General features: G+C 40.1%; 1 long non-coding RNA gene across 4 annotated transcripts; it reads right to left on the bottom strand.

Moving 5' to 3' along the window:
- Window positions 1-1,859: 1,859 nt before the first annotated feature.
- Window positions 1,860-12,619, bottom strand: LOC103174916. Of its 4 annotated transcripts, none has more exons than XR_487407.2 (11): window positions 12,571-12,619; window positions 11,378-11,460; window positions 10,752-10,833; window positions 8,083-8,172; window positions 7,689-7,775; window positions 6,725-6,809; window positions 6,033-6,121; window positions 5,641-5,727; window positions 4,526-4,596; window positions 3,698-3,770; window positions 1,860-3,161 (listed from the first exon to the last, which is right to left on the bottom strand). It is a non-coding gene; the product is annotated as an uncharacterized LOC103174916 (long non-coding RNA). The 4 variants fall into 4 exon arrangements; XR_487409.2 differs by having other exon boundaries at window positions 6,725-6,805; XR_487408.2 differs by having other exon boundaries at window positions 8,083-8,126.
- Between the last annotated feature and the right edge of the window lie 264 nt (window positions 12,620-12,883).

Here is a 12,883-nt window from a genome sequence, read left to right as displayed (position 1 = left end):
AAAAATGGGAATTGGAAGCGTTTCATCTTCAGGCTTCCTGTCAAGCTTAATCTCTTTCTTCCAATTGAACAAATCTTTTCCACTTTGCTTTCTGAGATGATTTGATGCCCGACTTCTGGCTTTGCCGAGCACCACTGAATAGTGCTATTTTAATTTGGCCGATCCTCTGGCAAATACACAAAATCAGCTACGGGTTTTTGAAAGAATCTGTTGATCAAACCTTCAAGGGGTCAAGCCAAGTCAAGAGGAAACTCTAAGCCCATCACTTGAGCAGATAGCAGAAGAGGCCATTCCAAATAATGCACACCTTCTGTAGGAGTTTGATCTAACCGAGATGCCCTAAATGTTTTTTTAAAAATAAACCTAAACCATATGTTAAGTGCTGTTAACATATGCCAGATTGCAAATTGTGGATTATTTGCTTTGAATACATTACTATAGCAGCCAAAGGGTTACAAGACAGTTCTTTAGAGACTCAAATGGATTATAAAATGTATCTCTCCTCAACCCAACATTCATGGCATGGTAGGTTTATAAGGTACTGGCCCAAAAATGGCCCTCACCGCAAAACCAATTCACATCTGTGATCACAAATCACCATCAAAGGTGAATACAAGTACACATCTCCTGCACCCATCATTTCTATATCCAGCTGTGTCCCCACTGATTAGATATCCCAATCTACTAGGTTCTCGTTTGCATGTTGTGCTAACCATGTGTAAATACATAGAGAATTACAGATGGCTTTAATTATGTAAATAAGCCATGAAAAAATTGGAAGGAATTTTTACGATTGTTAAATCACAATTAAAAACACCCACAATTCCTTTTGTACAAGTGCCAACACACGAAGCGTAAACTGCAAATTAGAACCCATTGAACACCAATTTACATTTTTGTGAACATTTATAAATACGGTATAACATTTCCTGGTTTTTCCATTTGTGCTGCAAAGAAAACAGGGAGCTTCAGTAATTATTGTTACATTTGATATAAAACCTCTCATGTCAGTAGGACAGCTCAAATTACTTCAGGAATTACTGTGAAATGTAGTGACTGCAGAAAAACACAACAACCAATCTGCACAAAGCAATGTCATACAAAACTCTGCCGCTCGCATTCTTACCCGCACTAAACTCCGCTCCCCGATTACCCCAGTCCTTGCCAGACTGCATGGGCTGGCTGCCTGTCCCAGAGAGGATCGACTTCAAGATTCTCAACCTTGTCTTCAAATCCCTCCACTCCTCTGCACCTCCCTACCTCTCTGACCTCCTCTCCTCACAACAGTGCCCGTTGCCTTCGTTCCACCGGGTCTGGCCTTCTCCTTGTCCCACGAGTCCTCAGCTCCACCCTCGGCAGCCATGCCTTCAGCCACATGCTTCCTCACTCCCTTCACCTTGCCCCCTCTTCCTATTTTCAGGTCTCGGCCGAAGAACTTTCTTTTCGACCGTGCCTTTGGTCTCCCTCCCACCTCTCTGCCTTCCCTCACCCCTACACCACCCCTCCCCCACGCTCGGGCCTTGACACCTGACTGTTCAGCGCTTTGGGACGTCCTCCCGACATGAAGGGCGCTCTATAAATGTAATTTTGTTGTTGTTGTTCCCACAGCTTTCCAACATAGAAGCCTAAATTAATCAGCGATAGGAACCTGCAGCAAGCATAACATTTAGGTGATCTGTTACTGTATGAGCACACAATAAACCATCTATCCTACATGGAATATTTTAAGCCATACATTTTAAGTAGCATGTGTTCAAGAACATTTGTTAAAAACCAAAATAGCTTTCAACCAGACATAGTGCAATGCATCTGACATCCATCCTAGAACCCTAAAATGACACAATTTAGCACCCAGTGAGTTTAAGGAAACCATGTTTAATAAACAACCAGGATTCAACCTCCAAACAATAGTTAAAATACAATTTTAAGTTACATTAACATATACAAGTGGAACATGGGTATTTCTAAAGTGTTTATATTCTGTACTATTACATCCAACCGTTCAAGCGACACCTCAATATAATTGTGCTCTATGGCACTTGCTGTGCTAACATACATTACATAGTTAATGACATTAACATGCAATAATCTGGACTAAAGCCGTTGGACACAATAGATGAACGATTCAGCTACATTTACTTTCATGTTGTACCTACCAAGAGCCATTCAAGATTTAAACAGCAATTTTCTTGTTACTTAAGTAATCTTCACTGTCCCCAAGAGAAAATACGACATTTGGTTATTGCAGTAATTTGTAAATGTCATATTGACTTAAGTTTTCTTGTTTTTTCAGTAATACAAATTGGGCCACAATTAGAGGCAATTTAAGAAACCAGTCAATAGCTGCTTGAATAATTGCCAGCAACACACAATGTAAACCATATGAACTATTCAGTGATTTGTGTCCATTAGAACTTTCAACTCAGAACTTGACACAAGGCTGAAAGGAATCAAAAGCATTTGCAAGGCAAAATAAGTGTTCAACCACACCCACCTTCATAATCCTGCTTAAACATGAAAATGATGCACTGAAAATAGCCCCCTTCCAATCCCCCTCTCCCCCTTTTGAAACATGAACAAGTCCAAGTCCTCCTACGGTTACAATTCCACAAGGAACAGCACTCTTTCGTAACTCATTCTTCATGTTCAGGAAGTGTCAACAGGCAATTTGGCCCAAGGAGAATGACAATTAAGACCAATTGGCCTTGCTCGATGTCCAGAAATGCACTTTTGCAGCAGCAAAAGCAATCAAGAGTGGAAATTTTGGTTAATTTCTCCTTCCAAGCCCAGAGGCACTAAGGACAATCATAGCTCTCCTACTGACCCCAGAAAATCCAGCCCAGAGGCAACCAAGAAACCTCTCAATATGTATTACTCAGTCAAATATTTTAATTAAAGCCTACATTTACTAAGAGCCTGAAATTATATTTTGCACAAACTGAAGTCAATCACAAAGACTATTCTTCTCTATCCTGTTAGGCAGTCAACAGGACTCAGCTGTGAAACAACAGCACCAGTGAACGAGCTGTACAAAAATCAGCATCCCAAGCATTTTAATGATTGGATGACCCAGAAAGATGAAGTATTGAAAGACGACAGCTGTCAATTCATTTTGTCCCCGTACTTTCTTGGTGCATTGAATCCCTCTTCAAAGTTGTTGTCTAGAGGAGAAGAAGGGTCACAGATAAGGGGAAATTGACTCATTGACATTTTTAGTTAGAATGTTACATAGAGAACTGGTAACAGGCTACACTCCAAATGTCTTAAATAAACACCAAATTGAACTTTTGCTACTATTGGTCTAAACTCAAATGGACTGAAGTAGAATGAAGCAGAGGAAAAGAAAAAACAGCCAGAGTCCCTACTCATAATTATTGAAAAGTATGTATGTAGATGACAGCAGAGTTTAGGGACAAATAGCATTATTTTCCCTAACTAATGATCAAAGACATTTTAAAGTGCAAAATTATTTTTGCCCAGACTTGAAGAACACAGAACCAACAATCATGCGGTAGACTTCCCCACAAAGTCTACAGCTTTGAAGACCAAAGAAAATGCAAATAACCTAGGAGAAGCAAGTCACTTAAAGTGCTAGGGATCTGAGTCAGTAAAGCTTACATGTACTCCAAACCAGGTTACCCAGACAGACAGTTTAACATTCAGGGGAACCACAAGAATAAGTAGCCATCATACCCACCTGAACAGACTGCTTAGCATTCATGAAGACCTGTGAATTCAGAAATATTACCATGGAACATTTTCTTCTTCAGCTGTAAAAAAACAAATGTTATGAGTTAGTTTGTAACAAGTTACCTTTGTTTCTATTTTGAATCAACAAATTAATCCAGGCCATCAGTCAATGTCTTATAGAAATGTCATCACATTTATTATGAAGACCATCGTGAGAGCATCACTTGTAACTCTGGAGATTCTCAATGAATGCAGCGATCTAATGTGCACTTAAAAAGCATCAGTATGGCATTATCAAAGTCTATAACAACAACAACAATACTGCAGATGCTGGAAATCTGAAACAAAAACAGAGAGCTGGGAAAACTCAAATTCTGACGAAGGGTCATGGACCCGAAAGGTTGACTCACTTTCCTTTCTCCATAGATGCTGCCTGACCTGCTGAGTTTTCCCAGCTTTCTCTATCACAACAATTTGCATTTATATCACATCCTTCACGCTGGACAGTGCCTCAGAATGCTAAACAAATACCAAGCGTCTATACCAATATAAGCTGTGCTAGAATTTGAAATGATAAATAACAGAAGACTTGAGTCACCAATTTTCATTTCCAAGTCACTCTTTTTAGTTCATTTATAATAAAACAATTAATTTTTTACAAACAGATCAGTGTCTTAGCTGACAAAGGGAGTTTGCATTTCTCTACTGATAGGTAAGCATGGTACGTACGTCCCTTCACTAATGCCAGCGTCAGTTAATCTTACTTGCAACAAAACCAGGTCATCCAGACAGTTTAACATTCAGGGAAATCACAAGAATAAACCCTCATGCCTACCTGAGCAGACCTCTAAGTGGAGCCAGATATATTTCCATGGATCAATTTCCTCTTCAGCTGTGAAAAACGAGCTAACAACAAAAACAATTTGATCAGTTACCTTGCAACAAGTCTCCTTCAGTTCTACTTTGAATTAACAAAATAATCCAGAGCCATCAGTCAACGTAATAATTTCATCACATTTATTATGAAGACCATCGTGAGAACATCATTTGTAACTCTGGAGAGTCCCATATATTTTTTCACAAGTAATAATAATCCTTGGATTTGATATAGCGCCTATCACATCTTCGAGACGTCCCAAAGCGCTTCACAGAATATCCTGTAAAATGAATTGACTATATTTTGGGGGCGAAAAGCAGCAGCCAACTGCACACAACATTGTCCCACAAACAGTTATGGATTGAAATGACCAATTTTTTTTGGGTAGGAATTATTACCCCAGGAAAAGCGATCCCCCAATCGACTAACAACCAGGTTCCTACTTACTGCTAAGTAAACAGACGTGTGGAGAAAGAAAGCTTGCCCAACTTTTTGCTCTGCCGGGAATCGAACCCAGATTTCTCGCTTGCATGGCCTCACACCACTAAGCTACAGGACTCCATATGAACTAAACACTTGAAAATTGTACTTTATAAAAGGAACAAACAAGTATTATAGGGCTATTGTGTAATAATAATCCTTGCATGTTACACGCCTTGTCGCATCTTCGAGACGCCTCAAAGCGCTTCACAGGATATACTGTAAAGTGAATGGACTGTATACTTGGGGGCAAAACTTAGGTTAAACCAATGAACAGTGTACTAGAATTTGAAATGATAAACAGAAGATTAATTACCGATTTTCATTTCCAACAGTCACTCTTTTGTTCATTTATTATAAATCAATGTACCTCTACAAACATGTCACCGACTTTGCTGACAGAGGCAGCCATTCTTTCAGTTTGTAGAAGCACAGGCTCGGGAGAGATTGCATTCCTCTACTGATAAGAAAGCAAGGTACGTACATCTGTTTACTGATGCTAGGGTTAGTAAAGCTTACATGTAATGAAACCAGGACACCCAGACAGTTTAACACTCAAAAAAAGCATAAGATTAAGTAGCCCTCATGCCCACCTGAACAGACTGCTTAGCATTCCTGAAGACCCATGGATTCAGAAATATTTCCATGGAACACTTCCATCTTCAGCCATGAAAAACTAGCTGAAAACAAAGACAATTTGATCAATTACCTTGCAACAAGTCTCCTTCATTTCTACTTTGAATCAACAAAATAATCCAGAGCCATCAGTCAATGTCATAACAGTTTCATCACATTTATTATGAAGACCATCGTGAGAACATCATTTATAACTCTGGAGTCCGAATGAATGCATCAATCTAATGTGCACTTAAAGGCACAAGTACAGCATTATTAATCTATAAACAACAACTTGCATTTATATTGCGCTCTTCACCCGGGGTAGCGTCTCGGAGCACTTAACATATACTAAACTTCTCGTACATACCCCGTAAATAGACACCCAAGCCTCTCTGAAGAAATGGGACTATCTTCAGCAGAGATACTGCATTTCAGTGTTCAGTTTTGCAGCTCAGCCTAAAAAAAGGAACATTACAAAAGCCAAATGTAAATATCTTTTTTAAATTTAGGATATTGGATCACACCATCTAATATAGTATTAAATAATCAAAATGTTTCAATCCAATTTTAATTTGTTTTAATTAAACAAAGTGTTTTAAACAGCATCACCATCCATGGTTGCATACACCACCTAGCTAAGCCAGCCTGGAACTTTGGGGTCTTGTTTGACCCTCAACTATCCTTTGTACCCCACACCTGCGCCATGACCCGGTCTGCCTTCCAACTCTGCAACGTCGCCCGGCTCTTGACACTGTCTTACACCGCAGGCCGCCGAAACCCTCATACACGCCTTCATTACATCGAGGCTCGACTATTCAAACTCACTGCTTGTCGACCTCCCCAACTCCTCCCTCCACAGGCTGCAGATCATCCAGAACTCTACAGCCTGCACTAGGCTCCACGAGCCTACCACCCCATCCTTGCCCAACTCCACTGGCTTCCCATCCCACAAAGGATACAGTTGAAGATCCTGGTCCTCACCTTCAAAGCCCTCCACGGTCTTGCTCCCCCTACCTCTCTGACCTCCTAAACCCTAGCATAAGTAGCCCTCATGCTCACCTGAACAGATTGCTTAGCATTCCTGAAGACCCGTGGATTCAGAAATATTTCCATGGAACACTTATCCTCAGCTGTGAAAAACTAGCTGAAAACAAAGACAATTTGATCAGTTACCTTGCAACAAGTCTTCTTCATTTCTATTTTGAATCAACAAAATAATCCAGAGCCATCAGTCAATGTCATAACAATCTCATCACATTTATTATGAAGACCATCGTGAGAACATCATTTATAACTCTGGAGTCTGAATGAATGCATCGATCTAATGTGCACTTAAAAGCACCAGTACAGCATTACTATTATAACCAACAACTGGTATTGAATACCCCGAGTGCTTTCATTATAATTTTAAATTGTTCCAGGTGTTTTAAACAAGGGGTCAAAGGAACTTTTGATCACTAGTTATTTAACCAGATGTTGTCATTGGGCAGCTTCATCAAAGTTGTTATAAAGACCATCGAACATTTCCACATGTAATAATGAAATAAAACTGCCATGCAACTAATCCATGAAATACACCTGATTCTCTAATCAACAAATTTAACCATATATCTTGTCGCAAATGAACCAGGCATTTCAAAAAGTGTACTTTAAAAAGGAACAAAAAAATGTATTAAGTTATTATGCAACAGTGTCAAACCAAAAAATGGTGTACTAGAATTTGAAATAATGAATGAGAAGACTAGTTGCAAATTTTGTTTCCAATAAGTCACTCGTTTTAGTCCATTTATAATAAAACAATGAATCTTTACAAACATGTCAGTGACTTAGCTGAGAGGGAGCTACTCTTTCACTTTGCGGAAAGAGCAGGCTCAGGAGAGCTTGCATTTCACTAATGATAGGAAAGAAAGGCAAGCAAGTCCCTTTACTGATGGTAGGGTCAGTAAAGTTTACTTGTACTGAAACCAGGTCATCAAGTTTAACACTCAGGGAATCCACAAGAATAATTAGACCTCATGCCTACCTGAGAATACTGCTTGGCATTTCCGAAAACCCGTGGATTCAGAAATAATACCATGGAACACTTTCATTTTCAGCTGTGAAAAACTAGCTGAAAACAAAAACAATTTGATTGGTTACCTTACAACAAGTCTCCTTTGTTTCTACTTTGAGTCAACAAAATAGTCCAGAGCCATCAGTCAATGTCATATAACAATTTCATCATATTTATTATGAAGACCATCGTGAGAACATCATTTGCAACTCTAGAGAATCTCAATGAATGCAGCAATCTAATATGCACTTAAAAGCATCAGCATGGCGTTATTAAAGTCTATAACAATTTGCATTTATATCGCGCCCTTCACTCAGGGCAGCATCTCGGAGTGCTTAACTTATACTGAGCTTCTCATACATACCTGGTGAATGGACACCCAAGCCTTTCTGAAGAAATGGGGACAACCTGCAACAGAGATAATGCATTTCAGTCTTCAGCTTTATAGCTCAGCCTAAAAAAGGGGACATTACAAAAGCCAAATGTAAATATCTTTTTAAGTTAAGGATATTGGATCACACCATCTTATATGGTATGAAACAATCAGAATTATCATTTTAAATTATTCTAACCAGACGTTTTAAACGAGGGATAAATAAGAGGAAACTTTCTATCACCAGTTATTTAACCAGCCATATACTTTGTCACAATGAACTGGGCATTTGAAAATTGTACTTTAGAAAAAAGGAACAAAAATGTAGTATATATGTTATGTACTTTAGTATACGTTTGTTGTTATACAACAACAAAATTACATTTGTATAGCGCCTTTCACGTCGGGAGGACGTCACAGGGCGCTGGACAGTCAGTGTTTCGAACCGAGCTGAGGGTCGGAATTGGGGAGGGTGTAGTGCAGGGGGTGGAAGCAAGGTGATCGAAAAGAGGGTCGAAGAGGGTCTTGAGATGGCTCTTAAAGGAGGCAAGGTAGGGGGCAAGATGATGGCACTGTGGGATGGAGTTCCAGAGGGTGGGGGCAGAGTGGCAGAAGGCCCGCCCAAAGTAGGGCAGGCAAGGCGGGGGGAGTGAAGCAGGCCAGAGCCCGCTGAGCGGAGGGAGCGAGCAGGATGGCAGGTGATTAGGAGGTTGCAGAGGAAGGGGGCAGCAAGGCTATGGAGGGATTTGAAGGTGAGGACCAGGATCTTGAACTGTATCCTCTGTGTGATGGGAAACCAGTGGAGTCGGGCGAGGATGGGGGTGATAGGGTCACGGAGCCTGGTGTGGGAGATGACCCAGACTGCAGTGTGCTGGATGATCTGCAGCTATGGAGGGAGGAGTTGGGGAGGCCGACAAGCAAGGAATTTGCATGGTCAAGCCTGGTATAATTTATATAACAGAGTTAAACTAGTAAATAGTGAAATGGATTCCGGCAGTTCTATCATGTTTTAGCTGCTTTCTCAAAGAATTTTCTAAAAAAAATTGGTGAAATAAGGAGCTGATAAACTATACTTCCATATATTTTATCTCGTCTAATCAAACTCAGCCAACACTAATTAAAATTAAAAAAGCCAATTTCTCTAGAAAGGGATTTCACAGGTTTTTACTACTGAATACGACCATTGTGGTTACAAATCTAGAATCCAAAAACCATCCAAATACAACAATCCACTTAGCAGCACCAGAAGTGACCTTGATATATGCAATGCCACCAAAGAAAAATTACTGAAATTTACAATAAAATCAGCCAAAGGCACACACTGAAACTTTTTGTACTGTCCTTACTCAGCTAAACTGAAGACATGAGCATTTGAAGGATAAAGGATCAACACTGATTCTTAAGAGCCGTGAAGCCCTCAATATGAACTTGCGTCATGTCACACGTATGCCAAAACAGGTTTTCATGCAAAGGGTTTGATTAATATCTTATGTGGTTTCCAGAATTATCCGAGGTTAACTAATCAAGAAATGCCATTAGTGGATGCCTGCTAGCAAACAATTAACCCCATTACCTACCTAAACAATGAACTAGAAGCATGTCCCTCTTGGCTTGGCTGCCAGATGTATCCAATTGCGCTTCAGAAAAAAAACCTTCCAACACTGCACCTACTACGTAGTAGGATTCAATAGGTCACCTACACAGAATCTTCCCTCAAACAATGTTGAAGGAGCTACAATAAATTAAGGAATTCTGAATCTGAAATTCACCCTCTTCACAAACTGGGCTAAGTAGCCAAAGGTTCAATGAACCATTCTGTCTCACATTCCATTCTGAAGTGCTTTGCTGATTGCTAGACCACTTGGTTATTTAATGACAACATCACAATGTAATGATTTGCCATTGGATTCCAGCAGTTTGGCTGGAGTCACCACCAAAAACTTCAGAGAAGAAAACTGCAGTTGATGTTTCAACAGTAAGAAGCCAAAAATCACAAGATCAAGTTCTCCAAACTCTAGTCTTATCCAGTGGATTGAGTAATAAATACAAGGGCCAAATTTTACTAATCTGTCAGGGTGACAATAAGAGTACTTCATTTGGCTTCAGCGTCCCAGGCTAGCAAAGGGGAAAGAAAACTATCTCTGATTGTAATCTAATCCAAATCAGACTGAAGTGCAAATCCGCAAAAAGCTTAGGCTTGGTTTCGATGAATCCCATAGCCAAATCGCATTCAACATTAAATCACTCACAAGTGAAATATGGACTCCAAAGGCTGTCTCAAGGAACAGCACATGGAACTGTAGATAAATAGGGAGTTAACTAAGCACAACTTGTGCTGCCCCAAAGATCTAAAATCAATACTGCAAGTACACCATAAAGATAGTTAGACTACTGTAGCAATGCAATTCAAAAAACATTTGCGCAAGTTTATTTTCCTACAGTAACTAGTTGAATTTCTGACCATTGAGAACAGCCTATTTTGTAGTGATCAGCCAGATGCGCACAGCAACATTCCACAAACAGCCATACTAATATAATTTTAAAATAGATTTCTAATTCCTTCGAGTTTTGATGGTTTGTGTGTTTGCAGAGGGGGGTGGGGGCAGCAAAAATTCTTGCTTCTCTCAAGTTTTATCCCTTCTCGGTTCAAAGACACTTACCTTCACACCATTCAGCAAACAAGCCTTGATGCTCATGTTCAAACCTCCATCGTTCATTGACCTCGGTGGCAAAAAAGCAATTCTGCAGGAGGCAAGAATTCAGAGTTTATCTTTGGAACTGCTTTTGTTCTGTAGAATGAAACTTTCCGGGTTTACAATACTTCTAAAGCAAAAACACCATTTTAACAGGCATTGCAGTTGTATATTGTAACTTTGCTGCAGCAGTTGTATTCAGGCTGCCCATAGACCATTAACAGACAATGTTCTCACCAGCTGACTTACTTATAAAGACACAAGACTGGTTAAAATAAGCCTGTACTGCCTAATGAAGGTAACATTAGTTGGCTACTCTGCATGCATTTTTTTTAAGGTTTAAAAAAATTAAGCATTAGACGTGTGGTCCGTGGAGACATTCTACATTCCAGCTCAACGATACCGAAAAAAGTACCAACAGAAACACACACACACACGAGGAGAGCTTCACTATTGTAACCAAGCAACCTTTTCTTTAAAAAAACCATAAAAACTATTTTAACTAAAGTGCCTCAATTGTCATATTATTCTTTTAAGTTCTCATCTGTCCCGACACGTGTGTGTCTGTCTGTCTCTCTCTCTCTAATCCATACCCATTCCAGCAGCGCCATCTTCTGTGAAACTTGGCTCGATCCACGAGGTCAGGTCAGTCAGTCTGTCTCCACGTGGTGTCTGTCTGTTCCGAAAGAAGAGACAGTGAGTGAGTCAATAAATCTATTACGATATAAAATCAAATAATCATTGCGATAATTAAATCAAATGATTATTACGATGGTTCAATCAAACAATTGTTATTTATTTATTTCAAATCACATGGTCACGTCACATAAAAATCAGAACACAATTATTATAATGAATTCAAACGAGATTGCTATTACTTTTAATCAAATTAAATAATAACAACACCGATAATGATGATAATAATAATAATAATAGCGAGGCTTAAAAGTGGAAGGTTTCAAGGAGCCGCAGGTAACCGGTTAAACGTTTTTTTTATATACAATCAAACAAAAAAAACAAAACACAAAAAAAAACCCTGACCGAAAAGCCAACAAAATGTTCCAGAAACTTCGAAATCACTCCACGCACAGCGGGACACGACACGAGAGGGTTCGAAACTTTCTTTTATTTTTTTTATAAAAATAAAAAATATTTTTTTTGAAAAAAAATTCTTCGGATCAACCGACACGAACCGACGGTTTGTCGTTTCCCTTTTAAAACCGACCGAAGGCCCGAGAGGTGTGTGTGTGTGTGTGTGAGGGGGGGGTTTCTCCCCCATGCGACCCCCCCCACACACACACCCCCCAAAAAAAAGCCACTTCAAAACTCCAGGATTAATTCTTCTAACTCTCTCACCGAAATCAGGGAAAAGATTATTAATCGCCGCTTTTCCCCCCAAAACACACACACACACACACACACACGTGCGACTCCCTCCAGTAAAACTCGTGACTAATCAATGACACGTCAAATGTTTCGGTCTCTCTCTCTCTCTCTTTGGTCTCTAATAATAATAATTAATAATCACAGATAAACTAACCTTACTTGAGGTTGGGTCTGACTTGTCCCGGTGTGTAAAATAATTACACATCATCCATCCCCCCTCCCCCCACCCAAAAAAAAATCACCTCAGGTTTGTTGACTGTCATCATTTATTATAAAGTAACCCGCGAAGCTTTGTCACTTGACCGTGTGTGTGTGTAGAGAGATATATATATATAATCTATACAATGTATAAAATACACGAAACAACACAACACACACACAATAAAATATATAAAGTAACCTCATGGCGGAGGAGCTGCTGCCGCTTCCAATGGCGGTGAGAGAGAGAGAGAGAGAGACCGAGACCAGAGGGGGGAGGAGGGGTTCCGGTCTGGGAGCTGGATCACGTGATCGGGTTGGGGCGGGGTGTGTGTGTGTGGTGGGGCGGATTCACGCCCAATTGGGCGGTTTTTTTTTCTCTCTCTCCTGGTGACGGCGCGTTGATTTTTTTTGAAAAAAAACGGCTTTGGGCGGGTGGGGCGGGCCGGGGCGGGGGAGCCGGGGCCGGGGCCGGCGCCTGATTTTTTTCAAGTGTTTCTTTTTTTCAAAAAAAA

The sequence above is a fragment of the Callorhinchus milii genome, unplaced genomic scaffold (assembly GCF_018977255.1).
Source record: "Callorhinchus milii isolate IMCB2004 unplaced genomic scaffold, IMCB_Cmil_1.0 Scaffold17, whole genome shotgun sequence".
NCBI lineage: Eukaryota > Metazoa > Chordata > Chondrichthyes > Chimaeriformes > Callorhinchidae > Callorhinchus > Callorhinchus milii.
This window is presented reverse-complemented; position numbering and strand designations above follow the sequence as displayed.